Below are 21,175 nucleotides of genomic sequence, written 5' to 3'. Positions count from 1 at the left end.
TAGGAAAATGCAGAGGCACAATAGCGATTTTGTGGCGTCAAAGTTTTGTTCTGAAGGTTGTTTATAACTATCAAAACCGCCGACACATCACTTTGAGAGGCTGAGGCGAGCTAAATGGATTTTGGCTGTTTTTGTTTACAGATGTGCCGATTTTAAAATTCATGAAAGCAAACAAACACTTAGTGCTGCTTTGCAGCCTCTTCATAGCATAGATATTCCCCCATAACTCTAATATATCTCACACCCAATGTGAGACTAAGGCTACTGTATAATGTATTCTAGTTGATTTCTTCTTTGTCTTGTGTACTTAAGCCGTTTGTCGCTGTGTATTTAGCTCAAACAGTAAATGGAAATTATAATATGATTCCTCCTTCACTGTAGAGATAAATGCAGTGTGTTGTGTTCCTCTTACTAAACAACCACATAGACTTACATCACAACATCAAGGCAGCTAGCTGTATACATTGTCCCAACTGGAAATGCATTGGACTTGTTTAACAGGTAGACCTTGAGGTGAGGGAAGCTTGATTAAAAAACCCGGATAATGTGACTCTGGAAGTAGAAACTCATTTGACCCTTTGACTTGGCTGACTTGGCTCAGACAGGAAACGGCCCTCAACCTTCGGTTACCGTGTAGGAATTAGGCCCAGTCAACTCCACGTCGAGACCCCATCTCAGTGCTAAATGAGGAGCTCTGGGGGGTTGGTGGAGACTATCAAGCTTCGTCATGAGGCTGTGGTCTGTCATTGTTTTTACTGTTCTAGAATCAGTTTTTGATTTAACAACTTGGGGAAAGAAAAGGTTTGAAATGAAATGTGTAGCCTGAAAGCATTCAGAAATCCCAATCTGAATTTGTTTGATTAGTCATTTTGCTCCATAAAGGTCTAATTATTACAGTTGTAATCTTTAATCATCTTTTAATTCTGATATCATGTAGTCATTACTAGAGCAGCAGTAAAGTATTTCCCCCAATAGTTAAGGATAATTATTTTGGAAATGCTCAAAGCAAAAAATAAGTTTGAAATGTTATGATATTCATCTACCTTGGTTCTATTTCAAATGAGCTCACTCTGTTGTTCTCAAAGTCAAGAATCATCTTCTTTGGACTGTCTTTTCAAGTTTTCATTTGAACAAGTTTGAGAATATTGCACTTTCGCTCTCTAAGGCAATCAGCACCATTCTGAACATAATCTATTTTCAATAATTGCATGCTGCACTTACACTGCGTCAGGCCGGCATGACAGTGTGCAATTAAACCCACAGTACGTGTTGCCCCGGTGAACGGATGCATTGGGCTGATTCAGGGAATTAAGGCCATTGCATCGTTTTTTTAAACATCTGGCACAATGAGGGAGGGAGGGGAGGGAGGGAGGGAGGGAGGGAGGGAGGGAGGGAGCTGGAAAGAGAGAGGAAAGAACGGGGAGAGAAGGAGAGCGAGACAGAGTAAGGGAAAGAGAGAGGTTTGGGTTTTTGGTCAAGTTTCATCCACTCTCCTGAGGAGGATCATCAGGTCTAGCTGAAATCCCTCCATTACTGTGTTTACAGAACATATACGGGGATGTAGGAACTGTGTGCTCAGTCATTTGCCCCGGATAAACAAATGACGCAATTTCAGCGCAACGCAGAATTGTTTTATCTGGCTCTGTGGAGCGCTAGCCCTGCCTACCCCCGTTTGCTTTCCCTTGTCTTTAAATAGGGTCAGCCTTGACTGGCTTCTAGACAGGACTGTCATGCCTTTTGAGAGCAAGACTGTATGCTGTACTCTCCCCACCAGAAAAATAAAATGGCCTCCATTGTGTCTTGTAGATATAAACAGACACAGTCAGACATCAGCTGTGCAAACAGATGGCATATGGGCACGGTTCACCACTGTATACATCACGTCACCTCACAGTACATCAGGGACTTAGTTGGAAAAGTTTGAGGGATGAATTTAAAGAAGGAGGGATGAGGGAAAGTATCTGAGTGTTTCTGAATGATCGGCGCTGGGAGAGAGGGAAAGAGGGATGCTGAGGCTGACAGAGTCACAGAAGGAGGAGGAAGGAGAAGGGTGCTGACAGCCTCATATGACGGAAGGTCTGGGTTGATCCCAGCTCCGTTTCTGTACTAAGAAGCTGCCAAACATGCACCTCTGACCTCGACGGCAATTTGTCATATCGGCCCTGACAAGTAAGTTTAAAAAAATGCCGGATGATGGGTGTTATCTGACAACCTATCATTTCACTCCCCCAAAGTCTCTTGCATCACGTTGAATGATGAAACTTTGCCAAAAGATCTGTCGTTTGCAGTAATCTGACACTCACGCTTCCTTTTTGTCAATCTAGTCATGTTCATTTAGGCCTTCATATCTTTGTGTCATAATAATCAATTGAATATATGGTAAGGAGAAAATAGATTCAAGATGATTTACTATGATAGTTGTAGACTACATGCCCCAATGTTACGTTGTATTTTTTTTCTATGCCAATCATGTTTAATTGAACTCTTTTAATGTTACATCTATGAACTGCAATGCATAAGTAGACGATATGAACATGACAGCATACAGAGGCCCTGTTCAACTGCTCCAGCACCTATCAAACCACTGATTTAGAACCTTTCAGAATATTCCACTCCAATTTTAACCTTATAAAATCCCACTTGACATAAATAGCGAACATCGTTCCGTGTGCTCAGAAGAGTGTGTAGCTAACCAGAGATGCAACCGAGAGGTTTATAACGACGCCGTGACATTTTGGGGGAAATGACAGGAACCTAATAAAACAAATGTTCGAGCCGGTGACAGTCTGGTAATAAGATTGTTTTACCTCACTGCATCAGTGCCTTTGATACTGCCATGGTAAATCAGGGCCTGTGTCCCAAATGGCAACCTATTCCCTACATAGTGCACACATTTTGTCAAGAGCCCGATGAGTTACACTGTGTGCCCTGGGCCCGGTTTCCCTATAGCGATGGAATTTAGGCTTACGAGTGTTTTTTAACGACGCATCTTTCCTACAACAGCCGAAGATGTAACACGCGTTTCCCAAAACACCACGCAGAGAGAACGTTCGCTAAGTGCCTCGTTGGAGCATCTGTCGATTCTGATACGATCGAAGGAAAGGGAGTCCTCAGGTTCAGCTTTCTCCTTTCAAATCTTACCTTAACGTTAGAATTACTTCACAATACTGACGACGGATCAGCTTTCTCCTTTCAAATCTTACCTTAACGTTAGAATTACTTCACAATACTGACGACGGATCAGCTACTAGAGAGATATTACCACCTACGGTCATTGAGGCGGCTTATTATAATGCTTACCCTATGATAATGCACTATATCACCATTTGTGTGCGTTAGGCTACACATCATGAAATATATTGAGACAAATTGCAGAATGAACCTACAAATAGCAAAATAGAACTCAATTGATGAAATGTGTTTCAATAGGATTGAAACAGACCTATAGCCAATGCAGTCATCTCAGTTTGTATTTGAAGCAGCTTTTTATGCGTCACTTGTTTGTATCAATTGCAAAGACAACTTTGTATTTGTAGTCAACTTTGTTCTGAAGTTGTCGGAGATGAGACGGATAAACCATGTGATTCTATGTTTAGCAGAGATCTTCTATGTATATAGTGATGCAGGAGGGCAAAAAAAGCATCGGACGCACTTAGCTGTTCTACGAGCAGTCTGAGGCAGGCGTTAGATTACAAGCGTTTTCAAGTGTAACGTTAACAACGATGGTTTTGGAAAACAGCTCGGAGATTTAACGATGCTCCTATGAAGGTTCTAACGATGACATTAGCCTTAAGATGCTTTTGGGAAACTGGGCCCAGGTTAAAAGTAAAGCACTATAAAGGGAACAGGGTGCCATTTTGGGACTTATACTATACATAGTAAACCAGGGTTGTGTCCCAAATTGTATCCTATTCCCTACATAGTGCACTACTTTTGTCAAGAGCCCTATGGGTTAACCTCTGGGTCCAGGTCAAAAGTAATGCACTATAAAGGGAATATTGTACCATTTGGGACGCATCCATAGTAAATCAGGATTGTGTTCTTGGCAGAGCGGCCATATTAACCCTTCTTTCATAGCACTGGGGGACTGAGAGAGAGAGGGAGACCCTGGCCCCATTGCTGATTCAGGGTACAAGTCACACCAAAGGACAAGGTCATTGGCCAGGCACAGTGATTTAGGCTTAATTTAGTGCTAATAGCAGAATGTGAAATGTCCCTTTAACGCCCCAGACATGATATAAAAATCCCATCCAAAACCTTGCTTTAGCGGAGAAGCAGAAGGAAACAAAAAAAAGGAGGAAAGATATCTGAGTTGATGGGGAATCATGGATTTTGAATTGTATGTTTTAGTATGTTTTCCTGTCAAGTGTAATACAAGAATGCAATATCATTTTGAAGTATGAAGGAACCACGTAATAATTCAAAAGTAATTTTCTTTGTTGGTAAATTTAAGAGTTTGATTTATATTCACTTTGAGAAGATATCTCGTTTTTATAGATATAGAAATAAGTTTACATTTACATTTAAGTCATTTAGCAGACGCTCTTATCCAGAGCGACTTACAAATTGGTGGATTCACCTTATGTGTTGCGGTTCTGATTTTGTTTTTGGAAAACAAAGGAAATTATATTGTAGTTCTACCTCGGTGTATGAAATGGGGTACAAATTGAATGTTGGATATTAAAATAAAGTCATCTATTTGATGGAAATGTATAGTTTGATTATAAGAATCTTTATTCTCGTTATTTAATTGTCTCGTTTATTGAGAAGATACATTTTATTAAGTATACATTTTTTTCAGGATGTGGAGGTTTCGATAAAAGTAGCCTACATGTTTACACCTGCGTGGTCCTCTGCTAAATTAAAATCAATTACATTGTTATTGATTTTATTGTATTTTAGTTCCCTCAATTTCACATTTACCATATTGGTCCTTCTTTCAACTGTGAGCAGAGTATCTAAGATGTATAGAATAATGCTTTGAAGATGGAGTGAGACGGTTTGAAGGGTCAACCAGGGTAAGGGACCGGGAGCTGATCAAACTGCTATAGGCCAAGGCCAAAGTGACGGGCTAGGGAAGCGAGTGAAGAGGGGGGCCGACACAAATCCATAATCGAAAATCAATATGTGAGGGAAAGCTTTGGCAAAGCGGGCTAAAGGAGGTTCAATTGAGACTGCACTACAGAGAGCACTATTGTCCTGGACTGACGTGTTGGTTGATGTCAGAAGTTACATTCACCTTTTTTTAAGGCAGAAATGAACGACCTCTTTGTCCTATCAATCATAGTTCTATAGTCTCAGTAGATATACATGTTTATGAAATATATATATCGTTTTTTTTTATAAATATACTGTATATATAATTGTACAGTTTTAGTGTTCATGCTTAATATGTTTTAGAAAGAGGATCAGTTGATATTGTGTTTTTGCCAGGTCCTTATATACTGTATTCCTGGAACTCAATTGTACTTTTCTTTAAACAATAGATTATTCCGTTTTTATTGTTTACTTACATATATAGTTTGAGTTCCAGGTGCATAAACAAACCTCTATAAAACATGTTAAGCATCTCATTTAAATACATGACAGTTTGGCAGGAGGTTACTTCAAAACTCAACACTTTCATCTAGTTGTGTATAGTTTTAGGACAACACTGTAGGAGTAACAGAAAGAGAGGTAGACAGATGGATAAATAAGTTAACAAATAAGCAACTATCCTCTCAGCTACAGTAAAAAGGAGATTTTTATGGGCAACCATGAGCCCATGTATGCCATCAAATGAGCTTTTTGTTTGTGTTGTCAGGTGCAGCTCCGAGGGGAGGCTTAACTTTGTCAATTAGTGCGCTAGTGATTTTTTAATTTTGTCTTCCCTACCTCAAATGTTGACCACGAGGGAAATGTAGAGGTTTAAAGAGTGTAACCAGCACGTTAATGTGCAAACTTAATTAAGGCAACTGTAGAAACCCATTATAGGTACCTTGGAATTAGCCAGTCAATCTCCAGCATCTAAATTGAATTTCTTAGCTTCGCAATGGTACCCAATGAGTCCCGTCTAGAGAGCCAACGGTGACCTCCTGGGTTCAATTTGGGATGTGGTGAACACACATAAAAATGTACGCTTATATTAGCTACGATAGAGAAGTCAATTAAGAAACTGCTTCGGCAATCCAATTATATGTCTTTAGACAATTCCTCCCTCTTTTTTTCCATAATGAAGAAAGTAAAAACACATGGGGGTTTTAAATGGGCTTTTATTTTTCTTCCCCTTCATTCTACTGTCTTAAAGAGAAGGAGAAGACGTGTTATTGACTTTCAATTTAAATGAAAAGACTTCCTTCAATTCGATGTCAAGGAATCTGGTCTGAGGAAAGCTAGAAGCTAGGGCCTAACCGTTTGCTATTAGATTAAGTCCAATAATGAACAAAGTAATGGACACCTTGTTGAATCGCATTGTTCTCATTTATCGCCACGGTCACCGGAGACAAACACTCTTTGGCCGGTGCTCCCTGAAGAACTCTGAACCCTCAATTCAATTTACAACAGTATTATGCAAGGTCCAGTGGATAGAGATGTTTATGGAGACAACCAGAGAATATCTCTAATCTCCCAACCTTTCTTCACAGTTAGCCCACCGTCACCCTGTCAACGTTATTACCATCGATCACAGCCTAAACCAACTTCATTAGGTGAGCCTGTCAAGATATCATTTTAATTTCAGCGGCCAGGTAATTGAGTTTTACAGTCAAAGGCGTTACGCCGGCGTGTCTGTTGTGTTGAATAGCACTCATTCTCTAATGGAATTAATGGGCCGTGATATTTATGTTTAGCTGCACATAGACAATGAAGTTGTAACAAAGGTGTGGTGCCGTATGTGCCGTAGCATTGTTCAACACAAACTAGTTTGTGTCTGAGCAAGCATGATAGAGACAAGAGTAATTGAAATGCATAGGCCTGTTTCCTCGCTCTCCCTACACAAAGTGTGATGGGCATTGTTAAGTTTGTTCGATACGGCTAATATAGTTGTTTGGATGAAGCCGTCTTGGAGATACCATGAAATCTCACTAGATTCCATCCGATTTCTTAACAAGCTGATCGTTTTTTGTTCTCTTTTAAGTTGACTTTTCGTTGTCATACATTGGCCATACTTTTGACATTCTGAGATCTCTCATGAAAAATCTTACTTGTATATGTGCAAGAGTAGTAGTGTTTTCATGATCAAAATATAATTGACTGTAGAATTGAATTGGAACAATTGACTGCATAGAAGTCAAGAGTGTCTCTTGCCAGAAATAGCTCAAAGAGAATGATTTGAATATAAATGTGCTTTGACAATGTAGTGTCAAAACTGTTAACATTGATTTCCCCCATTTTGAAAATGAGAAAAACGATGGGGGGGTGGCTGAAATACTACCAGTGACCTGATTGGTTGCTGACTGACTGATTGGTTTCTGACTGGTTAGAATGCCAACCAATCACTGCTTCATATTATTTTAAAAAGCTATTCTATTTGTCCTTCTCTCAAATCCCCTCCGCCCTCCTCAACACTTCTGCTCCCACTCGGGTAGAAACACATCAACCAATAGAACACTTGCAAATTTTACCACCAATCCCCCCCCCTTCTTTCCATCTCAATCTTAGAAATTGTTCCCCCAATCTAAATTCATGTTTCATTTTATTTGTTTGACATTCCGCAAATGATCCAGCCTGTTCCTCAGTACATCAACATTACATCATAATGACCGATGCATAAACAAGCAGCTTGCCATGACAACCTATCACTCATATCATGGTGACTCAATGCTAGATAGCTCTAGAGCAATCCTTTAATATGAATGAAATCAATGTCAAATGAGAACTACCCATCTGTTTTGCTGTGAGACTAGGCCATTATCCCATCAGGCTGTGTTATTGCACCAAGCTCCTAGTGCCATACTGACATCCTGTGCATGTGACATACATTTGACATATATTCCAGCCCATGCAGCTATCTGCTGGGGCGGATGGCTTCCTTCTGCATAGTCAGGGAACAGGGATGAGAGGGAATAATTGTCTTCAGAAAGGCTTTCCATAAAAATTAAAAATAACTTCTGAATAATCCCCGTCTTTTTCCATATTTAGGGTAGCAGAGAGGAATATATGCCAGGGAGTCAAGACGCCTGCAGTTGTGGGTGAATGTGTTGAGATGGGAGAGTAGGAGCTAAACCCTCCATGGTAAAACCCAACCAGGCTTCGCCCACTCCATTTAAAATCCTATACACGCTTCAGGTGAAATGGTGTCAGAAAGATCTCTGCTCCAACCAGAAAGGGCTAAAACCAAATCCCAAAAGATCAGTGTGGAGAACCTTTTCTGGCCAGCTTACTGTCATGGACGTCATAGGGGTGTCTCCTTTTTCACTCACTGTACAGCGTGAAAATAGAACCGCTGCTATGTCAAAATGTGTAAACATAGACGTTGTCACATCAATAGCTCCCAAAACCCCCTTGTGCGTTTTACCTTCTCCGTCTGTGAGACAAAAAGAGGATATTTGCAGTAGTTAGTATTCACAGCTGAATACTTGTTTATTCCATGTGTAACTCTGTGTTGTTGTTTGTGTCACACTGCTTGGCTTTATCTTGGCCAGGTCGCAGTTGTAAATGACAACTTGTTCTCAACTTGGTTACCTGGTTAAATAAAGGTGAAAAAAAATAAAAAATAAATAAAAAGGAAGGATGGAAATGCTCCTTTCCCCTTTCCAAAGCTTTTATCCCTCCATCTTCATCCCTCCATCCACACCCAGTCATTATATTCCTGTGTTTTATACTGGACAATCCAATGAGATCCCTCCAACTAAACAAGGGAAGAGCAAGGGTTCCAATCAATACCATTGTCTTTCATATGGAGATGTGTCACAGCAGGATGCTATAGGTAGAAATACCCAGCCATCCCTCCATTGGATTCCCTGCCAGAGCAGAGCACCATGATGACTGGGGGGTTTTGCACAACACAGCTCTTTAACATTGTGTGTGTGTTAAATAAAACAATTAAAAGTGAAGATGAGTTAAGTGTAGTCATGTAAATTATATAGTGATAGTGTTAGTTAACCTTATTGTTGGGAATGTACAAAAATATTATTTGGTACATATTGCAAAAATATTGGTGCGTACCGCAAGATTACGGCTTAATATTGACTGTTCCATTCTAATAAGTAGTTACATATGCAGTTGTTTACAGCATTGCAGTGTGCATTGCTAAGCCCAGTGGTCTGATTATGAACATAAAAATACACAAATTCCACAACAACTCTTAGGAAATGGAAAATGAGAGCACTGAAAAAAAAAAATGCTGCCAAAGTCAAACATTATGGTAAAAAAAAATTGTGCTGTATTTGCACAATCACACGTTTACAAGTCGTGCTATTCTGTTCATCTCCTTTAGATGTTTTCCCTCTCAGTCCATCGGAACACGGTTCTAAAATAATCCCTATTAGATAATAAAGATGCTGTAGGGCTCTCATCCTGCCGTCGATTCACTCCTCCTGTCGCATTTTTCCACACAGAGCCTCTCTTCTTTTGTAATTTTTTTTTTTTTAAAGACAAGAGAGAACGAAGAAGAAAAAACAAGGACAACTCTTCCCACCACAAGGAGAGGAGGAGAGAGAGAGAGAGAGGAGGCTAAGGAGGAGATTGGGTGATGAATTTAATTCTGCAAGTTCAGAGAGATTTCTTAGTTTGACATGCTCGGCGGGGGGCCTTTGAGAGCTTGGCAATGTCTCCAGCACTGCAAGCTTTGAAAATCTCTCCCCGGCAGCCCTAGCCTCGTATCAAAAGCCAAGGATAATGCTCCCTTCGAGGTAAAGCATCCTGGTGAATAGAACCTCCTAGCCTCCCTTTTATTTATTCATTTGCGTTATATCAGAAAGCAGGGGAGATAATGCATGAAAGGCCCGGGAGAGAGGAGACTGGGGGTGATTGGAAGAACGAACAAACGGTATATTTTGTTGCTGTTCCTCGTTCAATTCTCTATTCAGGAAGCATTGTTTGTTTCCTAACATGTCTTTTGGTAGCTATGCTTACGATCTACTACTCCGACGTAAAACCCTTCTCTGTTGTTTGAACTATGATCATTGAAGTAGGCAGCCATATTGTACAGGTCTGCATTGACCCTCCTTCTCACTCTGTGGGGCACCGTAGATGTTTTTTTTTTTTTTTTGTCGTACTCTCCAGGTAACTAATTACCTGCCTACACATGATGTAAGCCCATTGTAATATCCCAAGGTAAAATTGTGGGAGGACATTTTTAGAGAATATACTGTACTGTGTGCAAACACCTACACGCGTGGATAAAAACCGGCGCGCGCGCAGACACACACACATACGTGTGGATAAAAACTCCCACGTGCATGCATGCACACACACACACGGAAGCTCAGTCAATATCAGTTCAACTGAAGCTACCCAATCAATGCAAAGTCAATACACCAGTAATGTGATGGATAGCCTATGCTGCCTTTTGGACACCAGGTATTGACACAGTGCTATCTGTACACCTGCACAATAAACACACCTCCCATCTGAATATGTGAATGATATCCATTCGTTCACAAATAGATATCGACTTTTTAGACGCTATTAACATCTCTTTTGAAATGATTGAGGGTGCTGCCATTTTTCAGTTGTTTATTCTTATTTAGCAAGTCTAAAAAAAAGGTGAAAAATGCAACACAATCAATGGTTGCTATGAAACAACAGATAATAGAAATGTGCTTGTTTAAAGTGTTCATGTTTTAGAGATGTTGGTATACTTGATTAAATATTCACTTCTGTTGAATCATAGCTATCGTATTATGTGTAAAAGGGATCTTCTGTTGAATCATAGCTACCGTATTATTTGTAAAAGGGATCTTCTGTTGAATCATAGCTACCGTATTATTTGTAAAAGGGATCTTCTGTTGAATCATAGCTACCGTATTATTTGTAAAAGGGATCTTCTGTTGAATCATAGCTACCGTATTATGTGTAAAAGGGATCTTCTGTTGAATCATAGCTACCGTATTATTTGTAAAAGGGATCTTCTGTTGAATCATAGCTACCGTATTATGTGTAAAAGGGATCTTCTGTTGAGTCATAGCTACCGTATTGTGTGTAAAAGGGATCTTCTGTTGAATCATAGCTACCGTATTATTTGTAAAAGGGATCTTCTGTTGAATCATAGCTACCGTATTATTTGTAAAAGGGATCTTCTGTTGAGTCATAGCTACCGTATTGTGTGTAAAAGGGATCTTCTGTTGAATCATAGCTACCGTATTATGTGTTAAAGGGATCTTTTGTTGAATCATAGCTACCGTATTATGTGTTAAAGGGATCTTTTGTTGAATCATAACTACCGTATTGTGTGTTAAAGTGATCTTCTTTGGAGAGTCTATTGGGATATTTCAGGAAACGGGTTGAGATGGTTGGACAGATATTAGAATATTAGAACCAACACTATTGTACTAATATTTTATTAATGCTAAATCTTTCCTATAGTTGTTTGAAATAAAACAGCTGCTAACTATACAATCTTCACCCAGTGAGACATGTATTTGTTTTAAATAGGACTTGGTGTAATATCACTAAATGTAATTGCTAAAGGCTTTTCTTGTACAAAATGTGCCAAATTCTGTGTCTCTCATTATAAAAAGTTCCCTGAGTTTCCTCAACATGAAAAGCACATTACTGTTTCAGGCCATGTCTCCTCTTTAAATGATTATCCTAAAGCACCTGCACTATTTCATTGTTTATTTTCGGGGTGTTTTCTTGTCCCCCTTACCCTTCCGTACTTTGTTTCACTGATTGGCTTTAACCCGAGGCGTCTCAGTGCCCGCGTCCCAAATGGCACCCTACTCCCCATGCTAAATAGGAAATAGGGTGCCATTTGGGAGGTAGTCAATGAAACTAGACATGTTAAATGACAGGGGCGGCTGCTATCCTCTCAAACAAAAGCGCCACACACCCTCCCACACTTCCCCAGCCCCGAATCGTACCGCAGCTCGAACAAGTTAATTTCACTTCGTGATCCTTCGATTGTGGAAAGTTTCCTGCCTCATGCCCAAAGGCCATGCCATCACAAGATATACGCTCCTCACCAGTTATAAAGAAGGAAGGGAAGGAAAAAATCATGTAAATGGAAAGTGTCCTCTCTAAAACATCAAACAGCTGCAGGTGGATATCACAAGGCACTCAATTTCCATCCAGTGATAATAGAGATATCAGAGGGGCGTGCTGTCGATTTACCGTCAGCTTATCTTATCGTGGATCTCACTTGTCACAGGCCTTGACCCGGAATGTAATGTTACAGAGGCTACAGTTCAAGAAAGGCACAGCCGTGACAACAGATCAACCTGGATGGTGAGACAACACACACGCTATCATTATGGAATCTATTTGAAATCCAGTTCATTTAACCTGAGCGCTGATCTAGGATCAGCCCCATCCTGTCCATTAAATCGTATACATTATTTAAAAGGCAGAATTGATCCTAGATCAGCTCTCTGACACTTGTGAATATGGGCCCAGGTCTTTCTTTCATTAACTGCAGTCAGACTGTTTACTCACATACAATTGAAGTCAGAAGTTTACATTTAAACTCAGTTTTTCACAATTCCTGACATTTAATCCTTGTAAAAATTCCCTGTCTTAGGTCAGTTAGGATCACCACTTTATTTTAAGAATGTGAAATGTCAGAATAATAGTATAGAGAGTGATTTATTTCAGCTTTTATTTCTTTCATCACATTTCCAGTGGGTCAGAAGTTTACATACACTCAATTAGTATTTGCTAGCATTGCCTTTAAATTGTTTAACTTGGGTTAAATGTTTTGGGTAGCCTTCCACAAGCTTCCCACAATAAGTTGGGTGAATTTTGGCCCATTCCTCCTGACAGAGCTGGTGTAACTGCCTCAGGTTTGTAGGCCTCCTTGCTCACACATGCTTTTTCAGTTCTGCCCACACATTTTCTATGGGATTGAGGTCAGGGCTGATGGCCACTCCAATACCTTGACTTTGTTTTCCTTAAGCCATTTTGCCACAACTTTGGAAGTATGCTTGAGGTCATTGTCCTGGAAGACCCATTTGCAACCAACCTTTAAGAAGATGATGCCAACTATTTTGTGAAGTGCACCAGTCCCTCCTGCAGCAAAGCACCCCCACAACCTGATGCTGCCACCCCATGCTTCACGGTTGGGATGGTGTTTTTCGGCTTGCAGGCGTCCCCCTTTTTCCTCCAAACATAACGATGGTCATTATGGCCAAACAGTTCTATTTTTGTTTCATCAGACCAGAGGACATTTCTCCAAAAAGTACGATCTTTGTCCCCATGTGCAGTTGCAAACCGTAGTCTGGCTTTTTTATGGCGGTTTTGGAGCAGTGGCTTCTTCCTTGCTGAGCGGCCTTTCAGGTTATGTCGATATAGGACTCGTTTTACTGTGGATATAGATACTTTTGTACCTGTTTCCTCCAGCATCTTCACAAGGTCCTTTGCTGTTGTTCTGGGATTGATTTGCACTTTTCACACCAAAGAAGTTCATCTCTAGGAGACATATCGCGTCTTCTTCCTGAGTGGGATGTCGGCTGCGTGGTCCCATGGTGTTTATACATGCGTACTATTGTTTGTACAGAGGAACGTGGTACCTTCAGGCATTTGGAAATTGCTCCCAAGGATGAACCAGACGTGTGGAGGTCTCCAAATTTTTTTCTGAGGTCTTGATTTCTTTTGATTTTCCCATGATGTCAAGCAAAGAGGCACTGAGTTTGAAGGTAGGCCTTGAAATACATCCACAGGTACACCTCCAATTGACTCAAATGATGTCAATTAGCCTACCAGAAGCTTCTAAAGCCATGACATAATTTTCGGGAATTTTCCAAGCTGTTTAAAGGCACAGTCAACTTAGTGTATGTAAACTTCTGACCCACTGGACTTGTGAAACAGTGAATTATATTTGAAATAATCTGTCTGTAAACAATTGTTGGAAAAATTGCTTGTGTTATGCACAAAGTAGATGTCTTAACCGACTTGCCAAAACTATAGTTTGTTAACAAGAAATTTTTGGAGTGGTTGAAAAACGAGTTTTAATGACTCCAACCTAAGTGTATGTAAACTTCCGACTTCAACTGTACACGTATCTGCCACCTGCATTCATCTGAAGGTGAATTTAAAGTACATCCCTGCCATGTTGTTTTCTTTGGAAAGCCATGGCAGCTGTCGAGCTCTGCAGACTTTCTGCTCAGACCTTGACACGAGAGTGAAGGCCAAGACACTCAGAGACTCTAATTAAGACTGCTTAACGAGAAATCAGGTCCTTGTTTTGGAGAGAGGCCCAAGCTCGTGAAGGTGTGTGTGTGTCTGTCTGTATGTCTGTTTGTGTGTGCCGCGTGTGTGTGAGCGTGCGTGCGCATGCGTGTGTGTTTACACCAGACGAGTAAGGGGTCCACAGCTTGCTTTTCCTGCCGCAAGGCAATCTGCAACCAACACCAGCCCTCTGTCAGGTTTTAGCAAATCCACCGTGGGTACCAGATGATTGTACACAAAAAAGGTAGTTAAGCACTGCATGCTCATGGAACCAGACTAAGCCGATACACCTGCACAATCTCCCCATCGTCCTGTTACTATTAGGCCTAGCTGTCCACTGTCTAGCTGTTACTGTTAGACCTAGCTGTCCACTGTCTAGCTGTTACTGTTAGACCTAGCTGTCCACTGGCTAGCTGTTACTGTTAGGCCTAGCTGTCCACTGTCTAGCTGTTACTGTTAGGCCTAGCTGTCCACTGTCTAGCTGTTACTGTTAGGCCTAGCTGTCCACTGTCTAGCTATTACTATTAGGCCTAGCTCTCCACTGGCTAGCAGTTACTATTAGGCCTAGCTGTCCACTGGCTAGCTGTTACTATTAGACCTAGCTCTCCACTGGCTAGCTGTTACTATTAGGCCTAGCTCTCCACTGGCTAGCAGTTACTATTAGGCCTAGCTGTCCACTGGCTAGCTGTTACTATTAGGCCTAGCTCTCCACTGGCTAGCTGTTACTATTAGGCCTAGCTCTCCACTGGCTAGCGGTTACTATTAGGCCTAGTTGTCCACTGGCTAGCAGTTACTATTAGGCCTAGCTGTCCACTGGCTAGCGGTTACTATTAGGCCTAGCTGTCCACTGGCTAGCGGTTACTATTAGGCCTAGCTGTCCACTGGCTAGCGGTTACTATTAGGCCTAGTTGTCCACTGGCTAGCGGTTACTATTAGGCCTAGCTGTCCACTGGCTAGCGGTTACTATTAGGCCTAGCTGTCCACTGGCTAGCGGTTACTATTAGGCCTAGCTGTCCACTGGCTAGCGGTTACTATTAGGCCTAGCTGTCCACGGGCTAGCTTCCTTTTGCTGTCACTGTCTTGCCAATGAGTCCCAATTGTTATTATTTTTATATTACGCTTATATCCGTTAACTTTTCAGCTTCCTTTTGTTATCACTGTCTAGCCTATGAGTCTCAATTGCTATATTAATATATTATTTTGCAGTGTGTCAGCTTCAGAAGGTATTTTCTGCAATTTGGCTGGCTGTCTGGAATCTACATGATAACAAATGATGATTGAGATTTTATTTGACAATTTAAAATGCATAAAGAAGCCACACCAGGCAACCAATAGCAAAATTGCAGAGATATGCATAGAGCGACGCTGTGGATTATCCTCAGAGATTTCTTCTGTCAGTGAGAGGTCAGGATGAAATGGGCTGTCTTTATCCTCTAATCTCTGCCAGCGTAATGTGTTTATCTGTTTGGACTTAGACATGTTATCTTTATCTCCATCTTGTCCTCTGTCGTTGTCTGCCGCTCCTATCGCCTTTTCCGTCTCATCTCTCTTTCGCTCTCCCTCTCCTTTCTCCCACTGTCACTTGCTCTCTCTCTCTCTCTCTCTCTCTTTCTTCCTTTCTTTCTTTTTTTCTGTTTTATTGGCATGACTTTTACAAGTAAATTCATCTTTTCCTCTATGGAGCAATATTTTTCAAATAGCTCTAGGTTTTTGAAAGGTTAGGTGTTGTATGCTGAACATCCCTTTGATTGCCTCCTTTATTTAAGTCTACAGCCTATCGCTACCTCTGAGGTATGAGAATGCAATTCAGTTTGACAAACACCCTCCAGTACTGTGCCAGCCACTGGCAGGGTCGCTGCCCCTCTGCACCTCCGCTGTCTCCTCTTGAAAGAGCTGTTTTTCAATAGTCGTCTGGAAGCAAAGTGTTAATTTAATGTCCCCATGTATTAGGTTGAAGAAAACAGGCTCACTAGGACGAGTAAAAGAATGCTGGACAATTTAAAGGACAGACCTCTAAGTAATGAAAAAAGGCATGCTGGGAAATACATCCAGGAATGCACCAAATCTGATATGTCCCATTAGCGCCATGGCAAAGTCTCTTTTTTATGGATCTGAAATAATATTTTTAAGTGTTTTCTATAAAGGCAAACAGAACCGCAATTAATCTGTCGCAGTTCATGGCCAATTCCCCACCATGATTTAACGCTTGTTAGGAATAGGGCGCCACGATTTACGACGTGTTGTAAAGCTGATCCACAGGCCTTTGTGCCTTGGCAGGCGCAGGAAAGACGTCGGACTGCTTTGTACTAACAAAATATACAACATGGACAACGACCCAGAGATTTATATGATATTTTAACTCAGTTCTACACTGGCTACCCAGCCAGCTGTATTGTCAATGGCTCAGGTTGGGAGGTGTATATGATATTGAACTCCCATGCTCTTTTATATTTCACCTGACACCTTTGCTGCCTACCCTGTCATGTTATCAATGGCTGAGCAACTGGGCAGACCGATTTTAGATTCTACAAGTGGAATTTATGCAGAGCCAAGATGGCTGACATTCCATTGATATGGTTACCAGCTAATTGGCCGTCTCTGGTGTACGGCTGTCTGGGAACCAGAGGTCTGCACAGCCTCGCTCCCAGCCTCACTTGCTCTTACTGCCAGGTCATGGACCAGACCTGAGGATCTTGTGCTCATTTAACTGGACTCCCATTGTTATGTACATTTTCTGAGGTCAGAAGAAAAGAACCCGGGTGAGAGGAAAAAATGGAACTGAGCTGAGTGGAAAGTTGTTCACTCTCTAATCAACACCTTACTGTAGATGTTTACCTGGTTGGTGTTGGTTATTGATCCCCAACCCAACACTCAAAGAGACAAGGATCAAATACTTACTTGCCCAGACTTGTATTCAGGTGGTGTAAACCTTTTTTTTTCTTAATATTCTTCTTCTGCACCTGCTTCTTCTTCTTCTTTTTATATATATAATATATACTTTTTTATTGGTGCATTTTGTCATTTTTTTATTTATTTTTTTACATCAGCTAGCTCACCTATAGAGATAAAAGGAATGGAGGTAGTTTGGTAACACTATCATCTATTTTCCTCTGAAATATCTCAACTCCACACCATTATAAATATAGCACCACCGTCGCTCTCCTCAGACTGTGATGGGAAGATCAGTGACGTGCTTCTCCCAGTGTCGATGACTGAACGGTTGACATAAGAAGAGCCATTTCCCTGGGGACAGATCATTCATATTCCCTCCCTGTGTGCTGTGTGTGTGCCTCGTGCTGCCAGGTTAAACTAATGAACATCCATCCCAGGTGATGAGTGGTGTACTGCTCTGGAGCACCGGGCGCTGCCTCTGTGTGTCAGTCACAACAAAATGTCAATCAGCGCACTTCATTAGCTAGGCCACATTAAGCCCGAATCGGACACGTGTGTGTGTGTGTGTGTGTGTGTGTGTGTGTGTGTGTGTGTGTGTGTGTGTGTGTGTGTGTGTGTGTGTGTGTGTGTGTGTGTGTGTGTGTGTGTGTGTGTGTGTGTGTGTGTGTGTGTGTGTGTGTGTGTGTGTGTGTGTGTGGCAGTTGACAGCTCTTTTCCTTGTGGTGGCTCTCTTCCTATTTATGTGGCAGAAAAGTCATTGATTTAACTCCATCAGTTCTTCCTATATCTACAGTATGTAGCATTGAAACATCTTTAGTTATCATACTATCTTCGTTGTGCTTGTTTATCTGGCTTTAAGCCCATACTGTCCCTAATTGTACAAATAGTTTTACAAGACAGTCTAGCTTTATATAGCCTTAAAAAAAATGGCAAGACTATTATTTATCCAGGTTGCAGAACAAACATCAGTCTCTAATGTATGTGATCCCAAGAATGTAAGTTACCGAGATCTCAAATGTAGATTTGTCCTGAGGAATTACAACTTTCAACGCCGTGTAGAACTTGTCTCTCCCCTGTTATATAATGTAAAGAAAGACGGAGCAGTGTTATTTCTGGCACTCCTCTTGTTCGCCTGTCGTCAGCATCACACCAATGTGCCTCTGTGCCTGAACTAAAAGCCTCCTCTACATTGTGAGGGTATTATCATTAACTGTATCTCCAAGGAAACATGGAGGAGGTTTTGTAATTGCTTTCATTTTCTGAGAGGAGAAGAGGAAGGAAAAATGAAAGAAGGAAATCCCCCGTTCTTTTGAAAATTGAACAGGTGCAGAGGAGCTACTGGGTTACGCTCTCCTCCGTATCTGCAGGTAATTTGGCAAATTACTCCAATGACTTCCTCTGGAAACCTTAATTTATGTCATTTTCCCTCTGTGTCCTTGGACAGGTTAATATGCTGCAAGATCACATCCTTTTCAATGGCGTGCTATGCAACCTGTTGATGTAAAAATGTTTTATTCTTTCATAATTTGACATTTTTAAAGTAAATTAAATTTGGGGTTCAGTGCTTATTGACAGGCCTTGATTGAGAGCTTCAGTCTAGGTTTTGGTTATATGTTTTTCGTGTACAACATCATTATCATCCCCATCGTGATCATTATCACCACCCTCATCATCGTCAGTACGCTCATCTCTGAAGATGCTGCTGTGAGAGTTTTAAAAACACTCTCCAGTTTAAGAAATAACGATTCTCTGCTGATTGCTTTGTTTTGATGCCCCGCCACTTGGTGTGGTGCCAGGAGCGTGGTGTTGTGACGGAGCAGCAGCTGACATCTGTTCTGCGGTGCGGCCCAGTCTCTGGAGCCTCAGCATGGGGTTCTTACACCCCACCATCTTAAACCCACCTCCCATATTACACACAGCCTCTCCATCCTCCCCTCCGTTCTCTCCTCTCTCGGCTGTTCAAACAGCCCCTGTACTCTACTCGAGGCGGCCGCTTGTGCAAAGAGACACAGCGTTACGGCTTAATGATCTACTTTGTGCCTGAGCCGGAATATTTTCACATATTTCCTCCCTAAAGTTCTAGCAGCTTAGTTCTCATCCGTTTTGTAGAGCCTGGGCTGGAAGTTGAGGGCTAAATAGCTAACCGTTTTGTAGAGCCTGGGCTGGAAGTTGAGGGCTAAATAGCTAACCGTTTTGTAGAGCCTGGGCTGGAAGTTGAGGGCTAAATAGCTAACCGTTTTGTAGAGCCTGGGCTGGAAGTTGAGGGCTAAATAGCTAACCGTTTTGTAGAGCCTGGGCTGGAAGTTGAGGGCTAATGGCTAACCGTTTTGTAGAGCCTGGGCTGGAAGTTGAGGGTTAAATGGCTAACCATTTTGTAGAGCCTGGGCTGGAAGTTGAGGGCTAAATGGCTAACCGTTTTGTAGAGCCTGGGCTGGAAGTTGAGGGCTAAATGACTCACCGTTTTGTAGAGTATGGGCTGGAAGTTGAGGGTTAAATGGCTCACCGTTTTGTAGAGCCTGGGCTGGAAGTTGAGGGCTAAATGGCTAACCGTTTTGTACGTGCTTGCTGATGGCAAGGATGAAAGGGTTGATCAAACTTGAAGAAAGAGTAGCACCTAGTGAACTGTCGTGGGTGTGGACAAGTGGACCTTCAGAGGTGGTTTGATGGACCACGCTATGATGAGAAACCTTGCCTGACACCTGAAGACTTGCATTAGCTCCCCATGCTAATGCCTAGGCTTTAGCTTAGGTGACTAACACGCTGTTAGGGTGTGCAGGAGGCCCAGGTTCGAAGCCAGTCAGTCACACAGACACCATCCACAGATATAGTATGGCCTCAGCCCATAGAACCCAGTCCCTCAGACACCATCCACAGTTACAGTATAGAATGGCCTCACCCCACAGAACAGCACGAGGCTAAGCGAACCCTTCATGACAGTGACTGTATGGGCAGTGCACAGACCCAGCACTCCTCTCTTTCTTCTCTCTATCCTCCTCTCTTCACATCTCTCTCCCTTTGACCCCTCTAAAGAACCATGAGACCATAATGATTTTCCTCCCTTTGGTCTCCGAGGTAGATTTCATCCGAGGTGTTCTGCTGGTGAAAATCGATGCGGCCTAATCCTTTTTTCTTCCCCCACGTTTCCCCCCCTTTTGTGGTGGCGGCGGACGCACTCGCAGACAAAGGCACTGTTACGCCGGCGCGGCCAGGGGACGAAAAGAGTATATCACTAACGCCGGCTAAGTGCTTTAGCCATGGCTGTCAGGGAAATGGGCCCGTGGAACAAGTAGAAAGAGACAGGACGACAATAGCCACAACACGGACAAAAGGCCATTTTTATGTCATCATCATCGCTAGAGCCGGAGTGGAGTACAGTAGCTCTGAGGAATAGAAGCTAGTCTTCACTACTAGGCTTTTGTTCGAAGTAAAACCCCAAACTGTCCGTTGCCATAGCAATGTGTTATTTCAATCTGCCGTAACACTGGAGTGGGGTTTCTTGAAAAAAGAAATAAAAGCTTCCAGATAATTCAGTACTCAAAGAACTGCCTAAATGGATACCACAAGCTTTGTGAACTTACTCTCATTTGCGAAACGTTTCTTTGAAGAAAAAAACTATTATATTTTCAACTTTGCGTTGTTCTTTGTTCAACTAGTAAAATCAACAAAAACATGAACATTCAGGCCACAAAAATACATTCTGATAAAAACAAAGCACTTGATTTCAGAGAAGTTATCATATTTCTATCATATTTATATGTGGTTCTTTAATATACCATTCACTTTAAAATGGCCACCCCATGGAGTATCATCCCTGGGCTTAGATATGTCGAAGCCTTGCAATAGGTAGACTTATGCAAAGCCCTGCTGCCATAGCTTATTAATATCGGAAAGACGATATCCCTCCCCGATATCTCTGTTTCTACAGTCCGCCCATCAGGAGCCCTTTAAAGGTCGAAGGGTTACAGTAAATCCTACCATG

This window comes from Salmo salar, chromosome 08 (genome assembly GCF_965601325.2).
Source record: "Salmo salar chromosome 08, fSalSal1, whole genome shotgun sequence".
NCBI lineage: Eukaryota > Metazoa > Chordata > Actinopteri > Salmoniformes > Salmonidae > Salmo > Salmo salar.
Note: the sequence above shows the minus strand (reverse complement) of the source record.